The following is a 25,829-nucleotide window of genomic DNA, read 5'->3' as shown; positions in this document are numbered from 1 at the left end:
TTCTTTCTTTCTTTCTTTCTTCCTTTCTTTCTTTCTTTCTTTTTTTTTTTTTGTGGTTCTGGGGGTGGAACCCAGAGGCTTTCTACCTCTGGGCTATACTCCCAGACCCATTTTACATTTTATTTGGAAACAGGGTCTCACTGAGTTGCTGAGAGCCTCACTAAGTAGCTGAGGCTGGCTTCAAACCCGTGCGATCCTCCTGTCTCAGCCTCCCAAGCGCTGGGATTACAAGCGTGCGCCACCACGCCCAGCTTAAATTAGTAGTTATTTTTATCGCTGCCTAATTCCTTCGCTTCAACTACATGGATCAGGTGATGGTGGGGCTGGGAATGATGCTCAGAAGCAGAGCTTAGGCTTAGTATGCACAAGAGCCAAAGAATTTGATTCGATCCCCAGCACCACCACCAACACCAACACCACCACCACCACCAATAACAAAATGTATACAATCATATAATCAGAACTTATAACTGAAAATGTGTACAAAAACAGAGAGACCCACAAAGAATAAGTGCGGCTGTTTGGGCCCCTCAGTGATCAAAGGTGGGATAAAATCTCAGTAAGATAATGCTTGTCCTTCCCCTCTGACTGGCCCGCAGTAGTTCATCATCTGCAAGGCCTATACGGTGACATGTGTTTCTGGTGCTGGTGATAGGTTTGTAGTGGAGACCCTCGGACACTGCTGAGTCTCTGTGATCCACATAAAGCATTTGAAAGGAAAGTGGCCCAGGTCAAGGGTGTCTTAAGGGACAGTAAATCTAACTTGCCTTTTATCCTCCTGATATAGAATCCTATGCACCTGGAAATCTTAGCACCAAATCTTCAAGCCTTCTGAGGAAATCTCTAAAATTTCATGGATGTCATTTGTGTACAAATCTCATTCCTGGTACTACCTTACTGAGCTACTTGTACTTTTCTTCTTCTTTTCTTCCTCGCCAATATTAAGGTAATTTTCTGTCAGCACTCGTAATCATTAGGCCAATGTAAATCCGAATCAAAGTGAGGTCTGAAATATATTCATTCATTAAATATTATTCAGTGCCTACTGTGTGGCAGGTATTATTTTAGGTTCTAGGTATATATCAGAGAGCAAACAGAGATCCCTGCTTTCCAAAGCTTATAAAAATAAAAAACATATGTAAAGACAAAGAAGAAAAAGGTAACTTGCTCTCAAGGAGGCTGATGTAACCAACAATATAATTCAGAGTAGTGGTATCTCCACTCGTTATTATAAAACTGCTAATGCGTAGCATTAAGTCATAAAGACAATATTAAATACTGTTTAATGTACCTCTTAAAGACATAGAGTCACAGTACTAAATGAGGTAGCATTTAGTATATAATTAGTATATTATATTAGTATATAATCTGATTGGCTACTCAACTAATTCCTTTAAAAAGATACAAAGAAAATCTATATATTTATACAAATTTGGGACTTCTTTAGTTCACTTTTAAGAACTGTAAACAAAAGTTATAAAAATTCTTAAATAAAACAAAACTTCTGTAACATGTAGTAAAGCTAAGTTAAAGGTATTTAGTTGAAAGTAAGATATGTTAAATCATGTACAGTTGAATGAATTATTATGCAGGAAAAGAAAAGATTGACGTCTTTACAATTCTAGTAGTTTCCATTCCTGGATTATTTTAAGCTGACGTGTCCTTCATTTGTAGTTTGAGCCAAACCATATGACCAGTGGAATGATAATTACATAATCACTGGATCAACATTTCAATGATTCATTAATCAATGAATAATAATTGCTGAAAGATACCACAAACCCGATCAATCTCAGCAAGAAGTTCCCAAAGTATCAGGTTATACTACTCTTAAGATGATTAACTGGAACAATATCTCACTCAAAATTTATGTTATTTGATTGGGAGGGTGCTCCAATTATTTTTGTTCTGGGGTCCAAGAAAACCCTACAAAAGATTCCGAAAAAAAAAAAAAGTGTACACTGAAAACTGGAACAAATCTTTCATTTTATCACCAAACCAAATGGTGTCTGTTCTTAAATCTTTGTATTTTCTAACAAAAACGTGGCATTTGTATGACACAAAGAAATGAATTTATACCTTGAATGAATGCTTTTAACATATAAGAAGGCTTCTGAAAATGAATTTTTTAAGGGGTCATCTATCAGCTGTTCACTGTAATGGCTTCACTTGTACCATCTGCCTGGTTCTTCAAACAGGTCCCACATCAAAATCGCTGGTCTCCCTTTCCCCTCCCTCCCTTGCCCCATACATGATGCTGAGATCGGCACTGGCATGTTCCCCTATGCATAAAGTGCCAATGAAAGTGTTTCTTTCATTAATTCTCCCCATCCCCAGCCCTACCCTACACCACCTCCCTCGCTCCACTGGGGTTTCTCCTCCATTAACTCAAGTCCCCCCCATATCCTGCCTACTCATACATGAGAGAAAGCATAAAGACCTCTAACTTTTTGTGACTGGATAATCTCACTTAACATAACATTCTCCAGGCCCATCCATTTTCCTGCAAATGATATAATGTTATTCTTCTTTTTATTACTGAATGGAATTCTCTTTTTATCCCATCCACTTAAATTTTTGAGGCAAATTGAGTAATGGCACAAAATATGCTGGGAGAGGATTAAAGGTATACAACTTATAAATCTATGTAGATGTGCGTGAATACAGAGGATACATCTTCAACTAGAGACATGGCATTTTCAACCAAAATGTGCATTGATCTTTTATAATAGAGGCCAGCAAATTTTTTCTGTTAAGGGTCAGACAGCAAATATTTTAAGCTTTTGGGGTCATATACCATCTCTGATGTACATAATTTCTTCTTGTTGTTTTTATTGTAATCCTTTAAAACTGTAACAGCTGTTAGTCACAAAAGATTACACATTGCACGATTCCATTTATATGAAATGTCTGGTCATAAGTAAATCTAGAGAGACAGTGATGCCGGGAACCGGGAGTACAGGGAAATGGAGAGCGTGTGCTAATAGATGTTGGGGTTTGGGGGACTAAATACAACATGCAAAAATTCACTGCAATTGTGCAGTGAATCCACAGACAACTCTCTGAATATATTAGAGACCACTGAAATTTAGATTCGTAGTAGGTACGTTGTGCGGCAGGTAAATTACGTGTTGAGTTGTTTTTAAGACTGTAACCTCTGTTCTTATATCAGGCTGCATTTGGCACACAGGCCTGGAGTAGCATTTTTCCAGGTGTAATCTAGGAATTTCTGAAGGTGTCAAAGACACTTTTAGGGAGTCTAGAAAGTCAACTCTATTATCAAAAAATATTATGAGAAAATTTGTCTTGGGTGGGGTGGAGACTGGACCCAAGGCCTCCACTGAGCTACACCCCTAGCCTATTATTTGTCTTTATTTTTACATTTTTACAAGTGGATAGTGGAATTTTCCACTGCCTTCATGCTCTGCAGTATTAAAAGACACCGGATGCAGAAATAGGTTTGAGAACCCAATCAATCATTTTTCCTGACTAGAAATAGGGCACGATGCCCTAGGCGAAGCAGCCCCCTTAAGAGAATGAGAAGAACCCAAACTAGGTTTAGCTGAGTGGAAAATAGGAGAGGCTGCCATCCTTAATGGCACCATGGAATCTCCACACCATCCTTCACATCATTTCTCTAGACTTCCTACTATAGGAGAAAAGAATAAACTGTTGTTACAATCCTCTAGCTCGACAGTTCCGACAGAGCACGCCTGTGGACCACAGTTCCTTCTCAGTCTCCTGCAGGTATAGGAAGAGGAGGGCAAACCCCACAGTGGAGCACTATTGGTCAGCAAAGGCACCAAATCAACTGCTTTCTCCTCCTGTGTTCTCTACTGGTGCTCTTGAAAGCTCTTCTTGACCTACTCAGAGCTCCTTCTTTCCACCTTCCAAGTCTGAAGCTGATCCATTTTTCAAGGTCAACACAACAAATGAGTGACCATCTCATGCTATGGATTCTATTATTTCCCAGGGAAACGCCTCCTTCCTAATCTTACCTTCTTCATCAGTGACTCAACAGGCCCTTGCTTTTTGATTTATATTTCACTCATGTCTCTGTCTCATGATTCTACTAAACTATCTTGTTCAGCTCTGTGTCCCCCATCATCCTGAGCACAGCACCCTGCACTAAATCAAAGCTCACATTTTTCTGTCCATTGTATCAACATCACCGCCTATAATCCAGTTACAGAGAAAACAGAAAACACCATGGGATGACACAGCCGAAGAGTACTTAGAACTCCTCCCTCTGCAGGCCACTCCCGTCCTGTGCCAGGTTGTTCTGCTGGCCTGTGTCAGCCTTGAGGTCAGTAGACCATGAAGAGTTAGTTAGGTGACCGTGTTGTCTTTTCACCAACTATAATGCAAGAAATTGTGTGCCTAATGAAAATCAACTCTACCCCGAACTCCCTCTTAAAGTCAATGAAGGGAATCAGGGAGACTTAATTAACTGGAGAAATAAAGGCCTTTTAAGGAGGATTTATGACCCTTCTGTGTAACATATTTAAGATAACAAGGTGTTGATAAATTAGGCCTTGGCAGGATACAGATCTGAATGCATCAGCACAACAGGTTATGAAGTTGTTCATAAACGCACATCCTGGGAATAAACTACTCTATTGATTCTTCACTAAGTCTACTAACTGAAAACAAGGCCATTGTTTTTTTGTTTTGTTTTTTTCAGAGCCTTCTTTCTTACTGGTACCTAGGAATCCAAGCTCTGCCCACCATGGGAAGGGCTGTCTCCTCATAGAGTCTGTCTAATCTAAGTAGACAGCACACCAGGCAAAAGGCCCAAGCATGTTGTACAACAGGACCATAGATGCTGATTAATGATAATTCTCTTCCTAATAAACATCAGGAAGCTAATAAAGGACATACTGAAGGTAAGCAGTTTTCCTCCTGAACAGTATTCTCTGAGAAAAATAAACAGTGGGCAAGGCAAAAATAAGCTGCTTTAGTGAAGACTTCCCAGCCTTTGCTACACTACTAAGGACTGGGAAGGTCACATAGCAATCAGGATTTTATATATATAGCTCCTCAGATTAATGTGGCCCAGCTCACAGTGTGCTGTCTTGAGCCATAAAAGACCCATCCATAAGCAAGATTTTAAATATTCACTAGATACCTTCATTTCTATTTTTATTCTACCTATGATGATTTTGGGGGAACAGGAAAATATTGAGGTGCTGGATGCAGTGGCACACATCTATAATCTCAGTTATATGGGTGTCTGAAGAAGGAGGATTGCATGATCAAGGCTAGCCTGGGCAACTCCGGGAAGGAAAAACTATCTCAAAATAATAATAGTAATAATAATGATGATGGTAATAATAACAACAGCAATAAAGACTAGTGGAAGAGCTCAGTGGTAGAGCATTTGCCTACCATGTGTGAGGCCATAGGTTCAATCCCCAGTACCACAAAAATCAAACAGAACAAAAAAGATATTGAGGTAGGATCAACCTGAAGTTGTGATGTGAAATGGGAGCACGCGCTGCAGCAGCGTGGATCTCGACATAGTTTCCTCTAGCCATGGTGGCTCCATGGACAGAGCTGGGGAAATGGGTCACGACCTACAGAGCTCGGTAAATGACTTGTTCCACCTCGACCTCCCTCTCACTCGGTCCTTGCAGCCTCAGCCTTTTGAGCATGCTTTCTAAGAAAAGAAAGGAAGGTAAGAAAGATGAAAATCCTAGCCGAGAATTACCAATGGCCCCCCAAAGAGGAAACCGGGATCGATTTTCTTCTTTGTGGAATCAGACAGAAAGCTACAGTTGCAAGAGCCTTCAAACCCAACAATCCCGCTGAAATACACTGCTAGCCCCTCACCACTCAGCTGAGCACAGGGTTCTCCCCACCCTCCACCCCAGGGACAGAGGGCGTACCCCTTCAAGTGCTCCCAAAGCAACAACGGGGCAGAAAAGAAACTCTGCTTTACTTAAGTCTGATTTCTTTAAACATGTGTCTTCTGCAGAAAGGTGAGATCCTGCTTTGCACCCAGAACAAGATATCTGAATATTGATAAATGTCATCCATGCCCGTGCCAGCATTCAACACTGTTTGTTTGTTTGTTTGTTTGTTTGTTTGTTTGTTTGTTTGTTTGTTTAAGATTCTACATGTCAAGCAGTAATGTAACACAAAGTGCCTGGATCTTGTGACGAGGGGCAACTGGCCACTTGGGATTTGATTCTGCTGCTCTCTAGTGTTTACAAACACAAAAGTTTTCCTTCCCGTTAAGATCTAAGAGTTGCTGAGAGCTTGCACATTATTTCTGAAGTCGCCTGAAACGGAGACAGAACGATAACGCAAAGGTCGACGAGAGCAGGGTAACGAAAGGAGAAGAGGGAGAAGTGGCCAGAGAAAAGGCCCCACGCGCAGTCCAGCAGTGGCTTCCAAAGGTAAATGTTTGAACCGCGCCTCGCCACAGTTTGCTGACAGTTTACCTGCGTTGGTAAGCCATCCTTTTAAAGTTAACCTTGAGCGTAGAAATCCAGAGAGGAGGTGGTGGGGGAACCTAGCTCATCCAAGGACCTTCATTATGTAAAGCTCCAAGTTGGGCTCGGCCGGCCACTTTTCATTGAAGATCGACCCCCTCCCTGCTGCCCCTTCCTGATACAAAGCTGGCTTTGTCCCCAGCCTGCATCAGCTGCGCGGTCCAGGGCGTACATGTTGAAAAGCAGCTGTTTGCTGACAGATTGTGAGCTGGGAAGTTAAAGCTAAGTGAAGTGGTTAACCCACATCCCTTCCCCACCGATAAAGTGCTTTGATAAGCGGGATACGCTGGCAAAAGTTGGAAAGACTGCCAGGAGGGCCCGCGCTCAGGAATAATGCAGGCCTGTTTTGGGGGGAGCCTGAGCTTCCCGTCGCCCTCTCTGGCATGCACTTCTGCTCCCCAGCCTCCGCTGGGCCCACAAGCTTCAGCATTCTTTTAGCTAGCGATTAAGACCAATTCTTTGATATGTCAAAGCTATATCCTGTCCGTGCAAGGAAACAAATGTATATTTTTTAGAACAGCAAGAAACCACCTCTTCGTCTAACTTTTCTCAGAAAGTATTCATCCCAACTCAAACTCCCACTAAAAGTAGAACATTAAAGAAAAACACTGCCCTGAAAAACGCCCGTCAGCTCATTGACTGCTGAGTAACCCCGGCATAAATTCTTCTCCGTTCTTTTTTTTCTTTCTTTCTTTTTATTTTTTATTTGTGGTACTGGGGAAGAAAGCCAGGGGCATTCTACCTCTGAGCTACACTCCCAGCCCTATTTTTTTATTCTTTATTTTGAAACAGGGTTTCACTGAGTTGCAGAGGGCCTCATTATGTAGCTGATGCTGTCTGCAAACTGTGAACCTCCTGGTTTTGTTTTGTTTTGTTTTGTTTTTTGTGGGTCTGGGGATGGAACCCAGGGGCATTTGACCTCCGAGCTACACCTCCTGCCTAATTTTTTATTCTTTATTTTGAAACCGGGTCTCAATGAGTTGTGGAGGGACTCACTAAGTAGCCGAGGCTGTCCATGAACCGTGATCCTCCTGTTTCAGCCTCCCAAATGCTGGGATTGCAAGAGTGCACCACCACACCCAACTCCGTTCTTATGAACAAAATGAAACTTGAAGTTACAAAAAAAAAACCCTGGTTAATTTAGAGTTCCAATGATTAGGTACCTCTGAGCAAATAATGGCTAAGTAAAGTCAGGGGATTCGAGCAACACGGTTCCACACTAACCCTAAGGAATCATTTCCTTGGAGAATGTGTTTCTCTTTTAGATCAGTAGATAACAGGCCGTGAATTCTGTTCTAGCAGCACAACACAGATAGCTCCTTCCCACCTTGCTAAGAGAGCACACTAGACCACGCTGTTCCTTTCTGCAGAGAGAAGAGTGTAGATGAGGTTGGGCAGGCCACCATGTCTACAGGATTCACGGCAGGGTAAAGAGTGAGGCTGGGCCTATGTGCACATTCATCAGTATCAATGACTACCAAGTCACGTGTACATTATCCACGGACTCAAATCCTGCGTAAGAAAATACAATTTTAAAAGCATGCTTTTTTTATTTTGGGGTGTGTATGTGTGTGTGTGTGCGTGTGTGTGTGTTACCAACGATTGAATCCAGGGACATTATATCCCCAAGCTACACACCCAGCCCTATTTTAAACTCTTTATTTTAAAACAGGGCCTTACTAAGCCTCGATCCTCCTGTCTCAGACTCCCAAGTACTGGGATTACAAGTGTGTGCCATCACACCTGGCTTTAAAGACAGAATCCATGGATGTGTGAGACTGCAGAGTATCATATAAGACCATATATATATATGGGTTGTTGTTTTTTTTTTTTTTTTGGTGGTACTGGGGTTCCTGGAAACCTTTCTACCTCCAGGCTACACTCCCAGACCTATTTTATATTTTTATTTGGAAACAGGGTCTCTTAAGCCAGCAGGGCTGGCTTCGACCCAACGCGATCCTCCTGTCTCCGCCTCCCAAGCACAGGGATTACAAGTGTGCGCCACCACGCAGTATCTACTGTAATGGTTACAGAATTTGGATTCCTGGCTATCAGAAAGTGTTATTCTTTATAATGAACACATCAATCACATTATCTTTGTGCTCATTATTCCTATGTTTTTTTCTAGCAGTGATGCACATTAGCTCTTAAAACGAAATATATCAGCCTGTAAGAGAGTAGAGGATTTTATGAGGTGGAATCAAAGGCAGAAAGTGATGGTGTTACAAACTCCCTACAAAATAAAAAAAAAATTGTATATCCAAAGACAATGTAAACAGAGTTAAAAGTTACTGATAGAATGGGATAAAATATTTCCAAATGCTATATCTGAAGGCCCATTCCCGAGATCGTTTTGGTATCTAGAGTCCACATTCCATATTAGAATAGATTTTTTTCTGAAAAATAAATAAATAAATGTATGATAGTTTCACCTAAAAAAAAAAAAGAAAAAATATTCTCTGAGAAGAAAGAAAGCAAAAAGAAATATTGAAATGTTATCTTTAAGTCATCAAAAGCTTGGTATCAGACAAATTAAACTGTTATGTGAGATTATCTTTGTTAATTTTGGATAAATTGCTATAATACTAGATGTCAACCACTAAGCCAAGCATGGGAAGGAGGGATCGGGAGGGAACTGGATGGGGATCAGGTAGGGGCTGACTGGGTGATGTGTGCATGTATGTCTACAAAAGTTTTTTTTTTTTTTTATCCCATTATGATGTATGAATACACTGCACCAATAAAAAAAATTAAAAAAAAAAGAAAGTGATGGTGTTGAGGATGCCCTAGACCAAAGTGTGGCCCCTTGGCATTTCAGGAGAGAGCAGAAGCAAGACGGTCCCTGTTACCTCCCTCCTCCCCTTCATCCTTGAAGCAGGTAATAAAGCCCCCATTCCACAAGTGTCACCCCCATATCCAGAGGAAAGAAACATGCTAATCTCTGAAGATACTAGGGCACAGAGGAGAATGTGAGCAGCCTGTGAGCTCCCGACCGCAGCCTACTAGTACGCACACCTTTTGTCCTCCAATCAGACTTCTCTTCTGCAAAAAAAATATATATATATATATATATCTCTAGTCTTTCTTCTCTCTTCAGTTCTTCATTTTTCTCATGTCATGTGAACTTGGCTTTTGTCGTGGGGGATGAAGCCACGAAACTTGAGATGGATGAGAGGTAACCTTTTTCTCCCACGCAGGCACATTTACTTAGAGATGTCTTGCTCTGTCATTCTCAGGACAAACGCTCCGAAGGCACATGGCAGGAACACATGCATTTACACCTTCATATAAAGATGTACACATCTTTACGCGTCTATAGGTAACAAGAGAATTTCTAATAACCGCAAAGGCTGATGTAAAAGCTGAAAACAGATTAGAGAAAAAAATCTAAGAGTGCTGAAGTATACAGGCACAACAGCGACAAAACCATAATGAATTAGGGGGAAAAACGAAATGCGAGAGAATGTGACCATTTCTGTTGTCTGCAGAGAGGCACATTAACTAATGGGCCGTACGTAATAATGTCTCCACGATATTTATCTCACACCGTTTAATTAAACTACTTTTTTCCTGAGACATTTTTATAGCGACATTTTGACACCAAGGCCATTTCGACTGTGCTTAAAGAAAACAAACCAACTGACCTGTTTCAACTATTTAAATATGATCGACTCACGTGAACTGCCACCGTTAATCCCACCCCTGGTCCTCCTTCCATCTTTGGGCCTGGGGGAGGAAGAAAAGAGATGGGGCACAGAGAGGGTGGGGTGAGGAGTCAGAAGTACAGTAGGGCTCAGAGGTGTCTGTTGAACATATCACTAGATCCATCTATATATATATATTTTTTTTAAACATTAATGGGGGAAGGAGACTTGATTAAGAAAAGCAGTTCAAATAATGCTATGTACATACTCAAAATTATCAATGCCAATCTCAGTAGCAGGTAGTACAGGGAAGGGGAGGGAGTGGGATGGAACCCTGAGGAGAACACCAAGTGCTGTGTGCATGTGTGTTCTTATCACGTGAACCTCATTATGATGTACCATTGGAAAGTATCTGTGTGTATGTGCGTGTGTGTGTGCGTGTGTGTGTGTGTGTGCGCGCACGCGCGCTACTGGGGATGGAACCCAGGGGATTTCTACCTCCAGGATACACTCCCAGACCTATTTTTTTTATGTTTTATTTGGAAACAGGGTCTCACTAAGTTGCTGAGAGCCTCATTAGCTGAGGCTTACTTTGAACCTGTGCAATCCTCCTGTCTCGGCCTCCCAAGTGCTGGGATTACAAACGTGTGCCACCACACCTGGCATAAAAGTATATTTTTAAAAAGTCCCCTCACAAACGAAAAATTCATTTCTCACTTCTAGTATTATTAGCTATTCATTTCTTGATTGACACTGTCAATAAATAACTATATCTCTGGCCAGGCGTGGTGGCGCACGCTTATAATCCCCGTGCTTGGGAGGCGGAGATAGGAGGATCGCACAGGCTCAAAGCCAGCCTCGCTGGCGTAAGAGACCCTGTTTCCAAATAAAAATATAAAAAAATAGGTGTCTGGGAGTGTAACCCAAAGGCAGAAGGGTTTCCAGGAACCCCAGTACCACCAAAATAATGATGATGATAATAATAATAATAGCTTTATGTCAAATTCATTAGTCTATCATTTATACATTACTGCTTAATGTTTTTATATTTTTCAACTCCTTCCTACATTGGGCATGGGAAGGGTCTTTTCTTCCTCTCCTTTTTCTCCTGAGCTAGAATTGAATATTTATGCATAACTTAGTATTCCTTCTTGTTTCATAATACAGTTTCAACAAGATCTATGCTATTATTATTAAGGTCAAAATAATCAGTTCCCGAAGGTTTTATTTCTCATTTTCATTCAAAACATAAAAAATATATTGCAATTTTTTAATAATTGTTAAGTTTTTTTTAATAAGAGGTAGGGTTGGGGTGGCAGATAATACACATTTCCTGAGTAATCTTAAACATCATAATAATGTAATTAGTAACTGTGATCTGAAATTAAGAAGAGCCGACGCTAATTTAAAACTGTTTTCAAATTAAATATTCTTTACTGTGAGTTTGATTCCAATCAGCCCATTTTGTAAGCAGTCACAATAACACTCTTCCTAGATGAGAAATCATGTTCATTAAAATCATATTAAGACAGCTTTCTCTTAAAAATCACAAAGCCAAGAAAACTAGACAAACCAATCAGTTTTAAAATACTCACATGAATGCCTAAGCCGACTAATTTTGTGTTGAGTGCAATTTTCATATAAAATAACTAAGTCATCCTAAAAACAGTCACTAATCAAAACCCAAGAGATAATAGGTTTACAAGTCGTTTTCTTCATTACCGTTGTTGAAAAGTTCCTCTACGAAGTTTCTTGCATTCGTACATCGTTCCTGTTCAGAGGCCCAGTTAATCTTTAGGTTTCGTGTTTACATTATTTGAATTAAGTAGCACTAGTCTGCTCACTCTCAGACACATTTTTCATACTTGTTGGGGGAGAGCAATAAAGAAATATGGATAGTGATTACAAGACTAAAAATATCCCCCAAATCCATCATAATCCTTCCATTAAATGGTGGTTTGAGGCATTAGTTTTACATTCAAGTAAAAATATTTTTCTACTTATATATATCCATGAATGTGTATAGTGCATAAGCATGCTCGCACACACAAAGGAATCGCTAAAAATTCTGACTATGGCGCATACGAATTTCACTTTTCAGTTTTGTTTGGAAAAGATCCAGGCACTAAAAAATCAGAAGCAGTCTGAATATATGCTAAAACCAATACCCAATTCACACCCTAGATTATAGTCTTATTGCAATTGATATTTGATATTATCCATTAAAACACAAATCTTCTGGTAAAACTCATTGGCTTGTCTTGCACCGTTGAAGTTACAGAAAGGGTTGTGAGCGTAAACTTGTTGCAAACTGGCTTAACCAAAGTAATTTTTACCAAATAATCAGCGGGAGGAGTGGGAAATGGGGTGTGATTGCTATGGTCACAGAAATAAGGTCTAGCTATTAATCTGTGTGTGTGTGTGTGTGTGTGTGTGTGTGTGTGTGTGTGTGTGGCACTGGGGATTGAAGCCAGGGTGTTCTACCTCTGAGCTACACCCTCAGCTCTTTATATTTTTTGTTTGAAAACAGGGTCTCACTAGGTTTCTAAGAGTCTCACTGGGTTCCTGAGGCTGTCTTCAAACCTGCAATCATCCTTTCAGCTCCCCAAGTACTGGATTACAGGCACGTGCCACCACACCTGACTCATTCACACAGATTTTAAGAATAAAATTGCACAAGATGAGACATATAATGAAAATACTCCATTATACCCTGTCCTGGAAGACAGGTTACTTTTCCTTTCGTGTTCACAGGCATGACGTATGCAGAACTGCATGCTCTACAAGGCACTGCAGAGTCCTTCGTAGGCTGTCCCATGGGTATCCTTGTTCCGCTCAGGCCAAAGCTTCATTGCTTTAGTTGAGATGACTTCAAATTAACCTTAATAACCAGCGGAGCAATTCTTCCCACACACTATGCTCTTCTTCAGGAGTATATGGGCAACTCTTACTCTGTATGTACATGGGGCAAGAGAATAAATTCTCCTGTACCTCCTCCAGAAGAAACACAGTTGAGTGAAAACCTTGACTTCCTGTCTAAGGCAATAATTTCTGTTTTAAGACCTTAAGTATATGGTAATCTCAGAAACCAACATATATACGACAGTAGATTTTTAAAGTCCCCTCATTATTAGATAATATTCTGCCTTTGGTAATAGAATCATGTCATTTTCTCTTTTATTAAAATAATATGGTGAAGTATAATACTTGACTTTAAAATGTTAATGCACCCTTGCATTCTTGGGATAAACTCAGCTGGCTAATGTTAACTTAGCCTTACTATATCTTGCTGGCTTTGGCTCACAGGTGTTTCGTTTTTGTCATCTTGGTTTTTGTACAAAGATTCACAGGTGAGATGGATCTGTAACATCCATTTCTCTTAATATTCCCGCCAACTTGGACTATCAACGTTATACTGCTTCATAAAATATGTGCAGGAATAATCTCCATTTTTATATTCCCTTGGAAAACATGCTTAAGACTGATAGCATATAACTTGACCTAAGGACATAGTAACCCCAAGCACGCTACCCATGGTGGTAAGTCTTCAATATCATCTATTTTTTTTCCTTCTGTTTCTAGCAGTTACTAAGCACAGCAGGCTGGAATCTCTACGACTGTGATTTGTCCCTTTTTCCTTTTTGTTCGGTCAGCTTCTATTTTATTGGAGTTTGACGCAGACTGTTTAAGCGTAGGAAACTTAGAATCACTATCTCTTCCTGGGAATTGAATCCTTGCCATAATATCCTGCTTTACCCAGAGCAACATGTTTTTAAAAAGTCTTGTCAATTATATATATTTATATTTAGGAAGGCTTTCTAAAAGAAGGTCTACCTAAGCTAGGAGCCAAAGAAAATGTGTGTTGTATAAAGAGAGGGGGAAAATAGAGACTGCCTCATTATCTTGAGGAATGAATGGGCAGAGTTCAGGCCATCCATAGTTACTAGCAATGACCATGACAATGCTGGATTTCCCAGTAGAGAGAGAAAAAGAAGATGAGGCGTCAGTTCTGTGTATGAACTCTGTCCAAACCTCTGGCTGACCTATAACTAGGCTATGACTAAAAGAACTGAAGGATGATTTCAGTGTCCAGGAGACCGAGAGTGTCGTTTGAGTCATCCAAATTATTTTAAATGCAAAACAAAACTGTTAGGAGGAATGTAACAGAACCCAGAAAACATGATGCATTCCCCCAAAATAAGACAGTCGACCACAGCTGAACTGTGATGGCACAGATGTTGAAATTAGCAGACAAGGAATTCCTTTATTTTTTTTAATCCTATTTCAGAAAATTTTCTGCCTACTTTTTTACTTACAGTGACAACTTTTAAAGGACCAGTAAACTAGACAATCAAATAAGTAGAAATCTCTTTACATAAAGAAGGAAAGCCCACACTGCCACTCTGCACAGAGAATCTACAAGTTAGTTTAACCCAGAGTAATGAGGAAAGAAATTTGGATCAGACTAGAAGATACTCAGAGATGGATTTGGAATCTGTCCTCAAGTGCAAGTGTGATTTGGACACTAAGTATTATGCTGACACAACCGACCTGTGCCTGCATTCATCCACTGTTTGTCTACTAATATTAACAACTGTAAACAAAGCGGTGTGACTGTATTTGGAACAATCCCCACATTGTTTCAGCGTCAGCGCAGCATTTCAGCCTCTCTTCACCCCACAGCCCTTTGTTTACCTGGGCTTCCTCCTCTGCAGTAAAGTCCTTTTTTGTGTCGAAGGTCTTGCGAATCTCCTCCGGAGGCTGCCCCTTGATCACACGGGCCACAGTCTTCCATGGAGCATCAAGGAAGCCTTTGATGTCTATGTAGTTTACAGCCAGAATAAGTTCAAAAAGTGTTCCCTGGTCAACTTTCAGGAATCCGTGGTCCCAAACAGGGACGCTGTCTTGTCCGCTTCTCTTTGTTCTCCCCATCTCAGGCGGGGCTGCATCCTCGGGGTGGGCACACCACTGAAGAGCCTGTCTGATACTGCTGCATTAGCACTTGGTAGGGCAACTGGGTCATCATTTCCTCGGCCTCCTTTCCCGAATCTTCCAACAGGGACTCGATCGTCACAGATTGTTTGGCAATGTCTACATCAACTTTAAATCTCTCTCCGTCAGAACTTTCTAGTTTAACTGAAGGCACGGTGTTTGGTTTCATTGAGATGTAGAGAAGCTTTTGGGGTAGGGGGATCATGTAAGAAGAGAAAGGCAGAGGACAAACAAGGATCTTCAAGCAGATACTGTAACCAATTAAGAACATACAGGGACATATGCCCAGAAGAGATGGAAAGAAATAGCACCACAGAAGCAAAACGTGTTATAAGAACCAGGTAAAAATTCTAGACCACATACCATGTTGAAATAAAAAAATGGGCATGGCAGCAGCTTGCTGATGACAAAGAGAAGAGTCATTAAAGTTGAAAACAGAGCAATAGAAACTAGGAATGGAGAGAAAAAATATATTTAACAAAATGAAGAGACCTTAGGGGCCTGTGGGATACTGTATAACATTCTTATAACTATGTGCCCAGTAAGAAGAAAAAAGAAAAAGAATGAGGAAGAAGAAACAAATTTCTCCAATGAACTATAATTGCTAAATTTTCAAAGATGTAAAGATTGGAAAATCCCAAGCAACATCAATTACATAGAAAACTGCAGCTAAGTGTGTCAGTTAAATCAGTGAAAGCCAATGATAAAGACAATGACCTGTTACTTGGTCCACTTTTTATTGTCTGAAAAGTTGTCACATCTAGGTATGACTCCTCTGGTATTTGTACTACCCAGAATCTTACCTCGAGGGTGTCAAATTATTTTCTCTCTTTCTCACTTCTTCCCTCAACCTAACAGCTTGTAAGGCTAAGTTGATGACGGGCTGGGAATACAAACTTGTATTTCCCCCAGTTTATATGTTTCTTGCCATTTTATCTTAAAATAACTAACCCACTCTGAGAACTATGCATGCATCTGTTGACCAAATATCAGGATAGTCAATATAAGAAGTCAAATGTGTTTGAATCTTAGTTTGAGATTTTTCTATTTACCTCAAAAGCAACTAAAATGGCTATCATTATTACTGTTATGAAAATCAAATGCTTAGTACAAACTTAGAATGTAGAAAATGCCCAACATTTGTTCAAAGTTAAAATTATAATTAATCAATTATTAACTTTTGTGTGTATGTGTGTGTGTAGTACTGGGTTCCTCGAAACCCTTCTACCTCTGGGCTACACTTCCAGACCTATTTTTATACTTTTTTATTTGGAAACAGTGCTTCTTAAGCCAGAGCGCCTGGCTTCGAACCTGCGCGATCTTCCTGTCTCCGCCTCCCAAGCACAGGGATTACAAGCATGCGCCACCACACCTGGTGCTCAATTGTTAAATTTAAAGAAAAGACTAAGGTATCCCTGCCTTATTAAAATGAATAAAATTTAATACAACTAGCCATCAGCTGTATACGCAATAAATGAACCTAAGAAATTACTGATTATAAAATACACCCTTATTTAATGTACCACACAGGAAAAGCATTGCCAAGTGAACCAGAATATTTTATTGCTTATATGTTGCCTCATGGTTTTAGAGTGAGTAACATGTACACCTTAGAATCCATTAAATAAGGCATATAAAGAGTAGTTCCCTCTTATCCATAGTTTCACTTACCAGCAGTCTATGAAGTTCTAAAAACATCAAATGGAAAACTCCAGAAATAGAGTTCAAATCGCACCCTGTTCTGAGTAGCATGATGAAATCCGATGCCATCCTTTTCCATCGTCTTGGGAACATGAGTCATCCCTTTATCCGGTGTATCCACACTGTATATGCTACCTCCTCATTAGTAACTTGTTAGCTGTCTCAGTTATCAGACCTTGCCTCCAGGTACCCCAGTGCTTGTGTTTCAGTAACATTTCTGTAGTAATCTAATGCCACACCACAATGCCTACCATCATTCACCCCACTTTATCTCAGCATGTAGGCATTATATGATTTTTACATCACAAGAAGAAAGGTGAATATAGCATAAGGTATTTTGAGTATGGTTCACATAACTTTTATTACGGTATACTGTTATACTTATTCTATTTTATAGGCACATATGTATAGGAATAAGCATGGTATACATAGAGTTTGGCACTATCTGCCGTTTCTGACATTCCCTGGGCGTCATAAAATATACCCCCTTCTCAGATAGGGGATACCACTGTATTAACTTCTTTAATCCTCACAAAGGTTTATGGGATTTATACTATGCTTTCTGCTTTTTAGATTAAGAATTGCAGCCCTCAAAGGTAAGGAATTGCTCAAAGTTATAGTATTGGTGAGTGGGGAGGTGAAATACAAAGATAAGTGACTTGATTTCAGAGTTCTTGATAATAGTCACCCTATATTAATGCCTCTGTTTCTCTTGGGTTCTGTCATTTCATTAACTTTAAATGTTCACCAGTACCAAAATCTTAGATCTGTACAGTATCAGGCTGAGTTTGATGAAAAAAAAATGGCTATTCCATATCACAGGAGACAAACGATAGCAATAATTAGTTACTACAAACTGCTACACAAAATATTAATGGATTTCAACCCTGGCTAGCCATCATAATTCCTTCAGGTACTTCAAAAAAATTACATAAATTAACCCCAATTTTAAATGAGTCAGAATCTTTATTGATGGAATGTAAAGATCCGTACTTCTTTTAACATTCCAAAAGTGACTCTGCCTCGTGGCTAGGTTTAAGAACCAATCAGCCTTGTATTCAGTTACTTAATTTTTTCACTCTCCATTACTTTTATCACTAGTAATCTGCGCCCAAGTAACAGGAAGTTGACTGTATACCAGCCAAGAGTACTCTGATTTTAATATGTTATTAACCACATAACACTTTATCATTTGTGCACTTAGGATCGCTGAGAAAGAGAATTTGCTTCTCCATAAGTGCAGCATTACCAGCAAACTTTTTAATACCTGTTAAGATGATCAAAATATAGCAATTGAGCCAGGTGTGGTGGCGCACACTTGTAATCGCAGCATTCGGGAGGCTGAGACAGGAGGCTCATGGTTCGCGGACAGCCTCTGCTACTTAGTGAGGTCCTTTGCAACTCAGTGAGATCCTGTTTCAAAATAAAGAATAAAAAATAGGGCTGGGTATGTAGCGGAGGTAGAATGGTAGAATGCCCCTGGGTTCTATCCCCAGTACTGAAAAAAAAAAATTCAGGGCATTCTTTTCTATGGTTCAGAATCAATATCACACATCCCAGAAATACTTGCTGCAGTAATAGAAATATTCATTACTGCTGTCCAGCAGTCACATTTGATTAGGTACTTAAACTGTGCCTCATGTGAGCTTGATACCTAGATTTTTAATTTAATTTAAATTTAATTAAGATTTTACTATAAACAGTCACATATCAGAGCTACCGTATTGGGCAGTGCAGATCTCAAAGCACACTCGGGACACCCCAGAGCGCTATATTTAGCCTCATCCTACTCAATCTTTGTAGTCGTACCTTAGATAAAGTATTTTTATGATAAAAGAGCTAGAATAAGAGGGAAATTATTATTCTCTAGAAGGAGAAATAAAGTCCCTGGAAAACATACTGCAATGCTGATACCAATGCCAATATCTAGGATGTGTAATGCAAATGGATCCAGTCACATGTTGCATAATGATATTTCTGTCAAAGATGGAACACATACTCAGTGATGGTCCTGTTCCATTTTTAACACCTACTGACATTGTAGCCATCTTAGTCTCTGTAAGCACTATAATGTTTGCACAGTACACTGACACATTTCTCAGGACTTATCCCTATTATTAAGGGGTGCATGACTGCATAAAAAGAAAAAACCAAACTTCACAAAAACAAATGGCAAAAAAAACCCATCATGAGTACTGAAGTCTGATGGTGTAGATGTATTGATATACAAACAGGGGAAATAAAATAAAACAGACTTTAATTAAGTGAAGCTCAACATGTCAACAGTGTGACAGTAACTACTCAAAGAAGCCAACAGCATCATAGCTATATATAGATGTAACTGGTTCCCAAGTGAGGGAGGCCAGCCACTCTGCCCCACCCGCTGCAGGCTGGCGGATGTGCCTGGTTTAGGGACTGAGTGTCAGGGACCCACGCCAAAAGCCAGGCCCAACCCAACTGGAGCAGGTTTTATGGACAGGGACCAGGATGGTGTTGGCAGGCTCAAAATCACTTCTGTGGAAAACTGGAGAAAAGGCAAGGACGATTTAACCTGGATTAATAGGTCATAATAATTCTTATCATATTGTACCTATTCTGACATATCTGGAAAAACATCAAGTAGAAGAGAGATTTAATTTTTTTTCCATAGTCTTGAGTAAAAGTTAAAGGCAGTTAGATTTATTGTGAGCATGGGAAGATCTTTCTGAATGTGGGAAGGACTAATCTTGAATATCAACAAAGATGTTCAAGAGTGACTCTACCTACCTCACTGAAGGTCAGTGTTGTGGGATGTGGAGGATGCAAGCAGTGTGTGGAAAGAAGCCATCAACGTCTACAGTTGGAAGGGCAAGCAGAGGTCAAAAGAAGAAAATCTGGTTTTCATAACCATCATATATATCAAAGGTATGCCTGGAGAAGTAGCACTAGATCTACTGCCAACCCTCGATTCGTCTTGTCCACTAGAATACAGACATCATGTATTGAAAGGCTGTTTTAAAGGTCCTAGATTTTAGCTCCAAACAGTGGCAGTGGCGTGCATTAAATATGCCATCATGGGCAGAGTTTCTATATGAACTCAATAGAAAGCATTACATATTTGAAAATATATAATTTTCCAGAACTATTACTTTCTTTGAACTTGAAGCAGATTTGAAATCTGACCATTAGCATCATTATAAACTGTTCCATAGTTTTTACTTTTGGTTTTATTTGTTGTTATTGTGGTTTTCTTTGTTGATATTCTGATACTAGGGATAGAACCCAGAGGCATTCCACCTCTAAGCTATATACCCTCAGTACATTTTTTTCTTTTTCTTTTTTCTTTTTTTTTTTTATTCTTTTTTGCTTTTTTGGTGCTAAGGGATGGAACCTGGGGCATTCTACCTCCAAGCTACATGCCCTATTTTTTTTACTCTTTATTATTTTGAAACAGGATCTCACTGAGTTCCAAAGGGCCTCACTAAGTAGCTGAGGCTGTCTCTGAACTGTGATCCTCCTATCTCAGCCTCCCAAATGCTGGAATTGCAAGCATGCGCCGCCACGCCTGGCTACCCTCAGTACTCTTTAAGACTTTATTTTAAAACAGAGTCTCTCTATGTTGTGGGGGCTGGCCCAGAACCTGTGATACCCCTGTCTCAGCCTCCCAAGTCCAGGGAATGCAAACAAGCACCACCGTACCCAACTATTTCACAGTTTAATTTATAGTGTTTATCATCACCCTTTGAAGCAATGCTCAAGAAAACTTCTCACTTATTTTTTATTGAGATACAATTGATGCATCTTTATAGGGCACATTATGGTAATAAAATATAGGTACAACAGTGCAATGATCAAATCAGGGAAATGAAATAATTTCTATCTCTCTGACCATATAATCATTTTTATGTGTTGGGAATTGCGTGCTCTTCATTGGTTTTGAAATTTTAACCAATAGTGACCCCACTGTGCTAAAGAAGAACTAGAAGTATTTCTTCCACTCTGTGTTTTGGCACCATTTATTGAACTACCTTCGATTCCTCCTTGCCCCTGCCCTTCCTAGTTTCTAGTGACTACTCCTCCATTGCATTCTTCTGAAAGACTGACTTAGTTCTTTCCACAAATGAGTGAGAACACTCACTTTTTGTGCGTGACTTACTCCATGTAACATATTGACTTCCAGTTCCGTCCATGTTGCTGTGAATGGCAGAATTTTTTTTAGTGGCTGAATAGTGATCCGTTATACAAACACACCAGATTTTCTCTGAGGGGCATTTGGGCTGATTTCATATTTTAGCTGTTGTCAAAAGTGCTATACTATAAATATGGATGTGCAAGTATCTTTATGGTATAATAACTTCATCTCCATTAGGATATATACCCAATAGTGAAATCATTGGGTCACCTGGTAGTTCTATGTTTAGTTTTCTGAGCAATTAGCACACTGTTTTCCATAACGGCTATACTAATTTATGGTCCCACCCACCGTGTATAAGAGTTCCCTCTTCCACATTCTCACCAGAATTTATCATTCTCTTTCTTATGATAGTAATTTTAACCAGGGTAAGATAATATCTCACTGTAGTTTTTATTTGTATTTCTCTAGTGAAAATTTAATCATTGTTCATGTATATTTGTATATCTTCTTTTGAAAAGTCTGTTTAGTTTTTTAGTCCATGTTTTAATCAGATTGTATGTTTTCAGCCTTTTAAGTTCCTTATATATTCTTGATGTCAATTTTTTGTCAAATAAATAGTATGCAAATATTTTTTCCCACTCTGTAGGTTGTTTCTTAATTATGTTTACTATTTTCTTTGCTGTACAGAAGCTCCTTAGCTTGATCTCGTTACATTTGTCTATATTAACTTTTGTGGTATGTGCCCTTGAAATGCTATCTAAAAGTTCAAGGTCTACAACAATGCTTTAAAGTATTTCCCCTATGTTTTCCTATAGTAATTTCGAGTTTCGAGTTTAATTTCGAGTTTAATATTTCGAGTTTAATATTTAGGTGTTTAATCCACTTTGAATCGATTTTTGTGAATGGTAAGAGAGAGAAGTTTCATTCTTCTGCATTATGCATGTCCAGTTTTGCTAGTAATATCAATAAAAATTGTCAATAAAGAGACATCTTTACTGTATGTTCTTGGCATCTTTGTCAAAAACAAGTTGGCGGTATAAACAAAGACTAATTTCTGGGGTCTCTTTGTTGTTGTTCCCTTTGTCTCTGTGTCTGTTTTTATGCCAGTATCATACTGTTTTAGGAAATATAGCTTTGCAGGATGTTTTGAAGTCAGGTATTGTGATACTTCCAGCATCCCCTCCCCTCCATTCAGGATCCCTTCAGCTACTGTGAATCTTTTGTGGTTCTATTTAAATTTGGGGTTTCTTTTATTTCTGTGAAGAAAAGTTTTGGTATTTTGATGTAAATTCCATTGAATCTATAGATCACTTTGGGCAGCATCATCATTTTAACCATGTTGATTCTTCCTATCCATGAATATGGAATATCTTTCATCTGTTTGTTTATTCTACAATTTATTTCCTAGGTGTTTTAAAATTTCCATTGTAGAGGTTTTATTTTTTTAAACTTTCTTGGTAAAATTCATTCTTAAATATTTTTAAGTGTTTTTTTTTCTGTAGTTACCTTATTCTTTTGTATTTGCGTGCTATTCTGGAGAATGAAAATAATACTATATACTGATCAATAATAAAGATTTTAAGTGGTTACCAACCCAAATTATTTGAAACTATTTCTGTTGGGATGATTATCATAAATGCTCATTCCAACCCCAAATATAACAATTGAAGACAAAGGGACAGATTAAAAATATATGTGTTGATTTAAATTATGTCTCAGCCATTCTTTATCTTTACATTAAAAGCTTTCAAATGTTTTTATAGCTATGAATTTTGACTTTAAAACCTGAAATCCTAAGCCACTGGAAGGTAGTTGGCTTGGGTTAGTTCCTAGTGCTAAGAGTTTGGCAGTGGAATAAAATCGAGAACTATATGTTAATCATTCACTCAATATTTTCTTGACCACAGTCATGCATAGATCAGCATAAGAAACCAGAGAAAGCACAACCAGCAGGATTATTCCCTGTGCTGGCCCTGAAGCAATTTCCCATCTGTGGCCACAGGAGGGTTGGCTTCCAAGGAGCTCTAGAGAGGCGTCTCTGGTCCCCTGTGGGGCACTGTGAGGGACCTGCATGGAATATGGAGCAGCCTTCTTCTGGGTCACTTTCTCTCTTCACTAAATCTACAGTCGTCCCTTGGTACCCAACAGGGGGTCAATTCCCCTTGTATACCCAAACTCTCTGCTCAAGTCTCTTATATAAAATGGTGCAGTATTGCAAACAACCTACGTACATCCTCCTGTGCACTTTCAGCCATGTCTGGGATGGCTTATCATACCGAATATAAAGTAAGTGCTATGCAAATGACTGCTATACTATATCGTTTAGGGGCGTGTGGCAAGAAAGTCTGTGTATGTTTAGTGAAGATACAACTTATTTTCTTTCAACTGTTTTCCAAGCTCAGTTGGGTGCATCCATCAGTTGCAGAAACCACAAATAGAGAGGGCCGACAGTAGAGAACTATCCATTTAATTAAGAGAGAAAATTATAAATATATCAGGCATTATTTCTAAACTGCTGACCTAGAATATTTGTTGCTTATGATAAAAACTAGGAAAGATTCCATATACTTACGATCATTAATATGGACCAACATAGATATTTGTGAAGACCTCAAGAACTAGGTGTGACAAATATCCATGTTAGTCCATATTCGTGATCCTAAGAATCTATTTTGGTTAAATGCTATAAATTCCTTTTGGCTAGACGCTTCCACTTGCAACTGAGAACAGTGGTACATGCTTGTAATCTCAAAGGCTGAGAGGGGAGGATTGCAATTTCGAGGCCAGCCTCAACTCAGTGTGATCCTGTTTCAAAACAAAAAGAGGGTAGAGGGCTGGAAATACAGCTCAGTGTTAAAACACAAAATTAAAAAGCAGGGGGTACTGGGGATATAACTCAGTGGTAGAGCACCTCTGGGTTCAATACCTAGGACCCATCTCCGTAAATGGCATTTCTCTAATGACCTATCGATGTACGCTGCAGCACCCAAGCCCAGAAGAACCATCATTTTTTCTGTGCGTCACGGCTACCTCCCCTCTGCACGACACAGTCCCTGGAATTTAAAAGATACTGAACAAAAATCTTATTGATTGGAAGAAGAACAAATGATTGCTCCTGTGGAGCATTTTTAGATATTTCAAAGTTGGGACCAGCCCAAATTATTTGCTTCGCTTCCTGCTGTAATAGTACACTCTGATGTTAAAGATATTCAGGAGCAAAGGAATGATTTTTAATTCCTTAAGAAGTTCATTTACCTGAAGTAGTGTAAGTCTTTTGTTTAATTTGCAGATAAAGACAGGTCAAAACGTTCATCCCATTCCTAAGGCCTAAAGCACCAGGGAATAAAAAAACACAAAGAGTGACCACCACGGCCAGAGTGGTTCTACTTCTCAGACTGGGAGACTCTGTACAAACAAACAATGCACAGCCACTATAGCTGCTAAGTCAAATACCAATACTGAAATCAAGCTACAATAAACGCGATTACATGAAATATTTAAGAAACTGCTAACATAGTAGTTAAAATCTTTATAAGGCCAGCTCTTGCAGGGAGGTTTCAAACTGGATGCCACAATGGCCGTCTGAAACATGCAAGTCAAAACACAATCTGGAGGGAACAAAGCACTTGTGAAACCCAATGTCTCGGCGGCCCTAAATAATCTCTCACCTGTCATTATTTTTTTTTTTTTTTTTTTTTTTTTTTTTTTTTTTTTACCTTTGTTTTTTTTATTTTATTTTATTGGTGCACTGTATTCATACATCATAGTGGGATACAGACTTTTGTAGACATACATGCACACATCGCCCAGTCAGCCCCCACCCGATCCCCACCCCATTCTCTCCCCATCCCTCCTTCCCATGCTTGGCTTAGTGGTTGACATCTAGTATTATAGCAATTTATCCAAAATTAAAAATGATAATCTCACATAACAGTTTCATTTGTCTGATACCAAGCATTTGATGATTTAAAGATAACATTTCAATATTTCTTTTTTCTTTCTTTCTTACCAGAGCATATTTTTTTCTGTTTTTTTAGGTGAAACTATCATATATTTATATATTTATTTTTCAGAAAAAAAAATCTATCCTAATATGGAATATGGACTCTAGATACCCACAACGATCTTGAAAAAGAACAGAGCTAGCAGATATATATTTTCTGATTTCAAACCATATAAAGCTACAATAATTGAAACAGTGTAGTACTGTTCTAAAGGCAGATATATAGACCATTGGAGTTAAATACAAGCCTAGAGCTAACTTCTTCCCTATATTGTCAAGTTATTTTTGACAAGGTTTCCACAAAGATTTGGTGGTGGAAATAATAATCTTTTAACTAAATATTGTTGAAAAATAATAATTACATGGAAAAGAATAAAATTAGACCCTTACCTAATCCCACATACAAGTATTAACTCAAACTAGATAAAAGACCTAAATATAAATCTTAAGACTATAAACTTTTAGGAGAAAATCTGGGTCATAAAACCTCACAACATTGAAATTGGCAGTGATTTCTTGGATATGATTTCAATGGCACAGGCAACAGAAGAATATACAAACTCCCTAAAAAATAAAAGAAAATATTGTATATCCAAAGACAATGTAAACAGAGTTAAAAGTTACTAATAGAATTGGATAAAATATTTCCAAATGCTATATCTGAAGGTATATTAATATTCCAACTAGAAATCCTAAAAATTAACAACAATAAAGGCAAACAATATAATTTAGAGATAGGTAAAAGACTAACATAAATAATGAATCTCCACAGATAACCAATCTTAGTTGTCTGTTGGATGGAAACTCTTGTTTCTCTGGTTCTGGTGAGTGTTACCTATTTCTTCTTTGTAGTTAATCTCTTTGAGTATTTTCTCTAG

At 38.9% G+C, this 25,829-nt stretch overlaps 1 protein-coding gene and 1 pseudogene across 2 annotated transcripts in view; both read right to left on the bottom strand.

The window, feature by feature from the left end:
• The window catches only part of GMDS (GDP-mannose 4,6-dehydratase), a gene marked incomplete at its 3' end in the record, with an annotated part of 610,459 nt that overhangs the window by 403,263 nt on the left and 181,367 nt on the right, over positions 1-25,829 (bottom strand). The window lies entirely within an intron of this gene.
• LOC308273650 (S-phase kinase-associated protein 1-like) lies at positions 9,705-15,302 on the bottom strand (annotated as a pseudogene). The gene is made up of 3 exons: positions 14,837-15,302; positions 11,864-11,912; positions 9,705-9,859 (listed from the first exon to the last, which is right to left on the bottom strand). The product of its transcript is annotated as an S-phase kinase-associated protein 1-like (transcript).

The sequence above is a fragment of the Muscardinus avellanarius genome (genome assembly GCF_963383645.1).
Source record: "Muscardinus avellanarius genome assembly, chromosome: 14".
In the NCBI taxonomy this organism is placed as follows: Eukaryota; Metazoa; Chordata; class Mammalia; order Rodentia; family Gliridae; genus Muscardinus; species Muscardinus avellanarius.
This window is presented reverse-complemented; position numbering and strand designations above follow the sequence as displayed.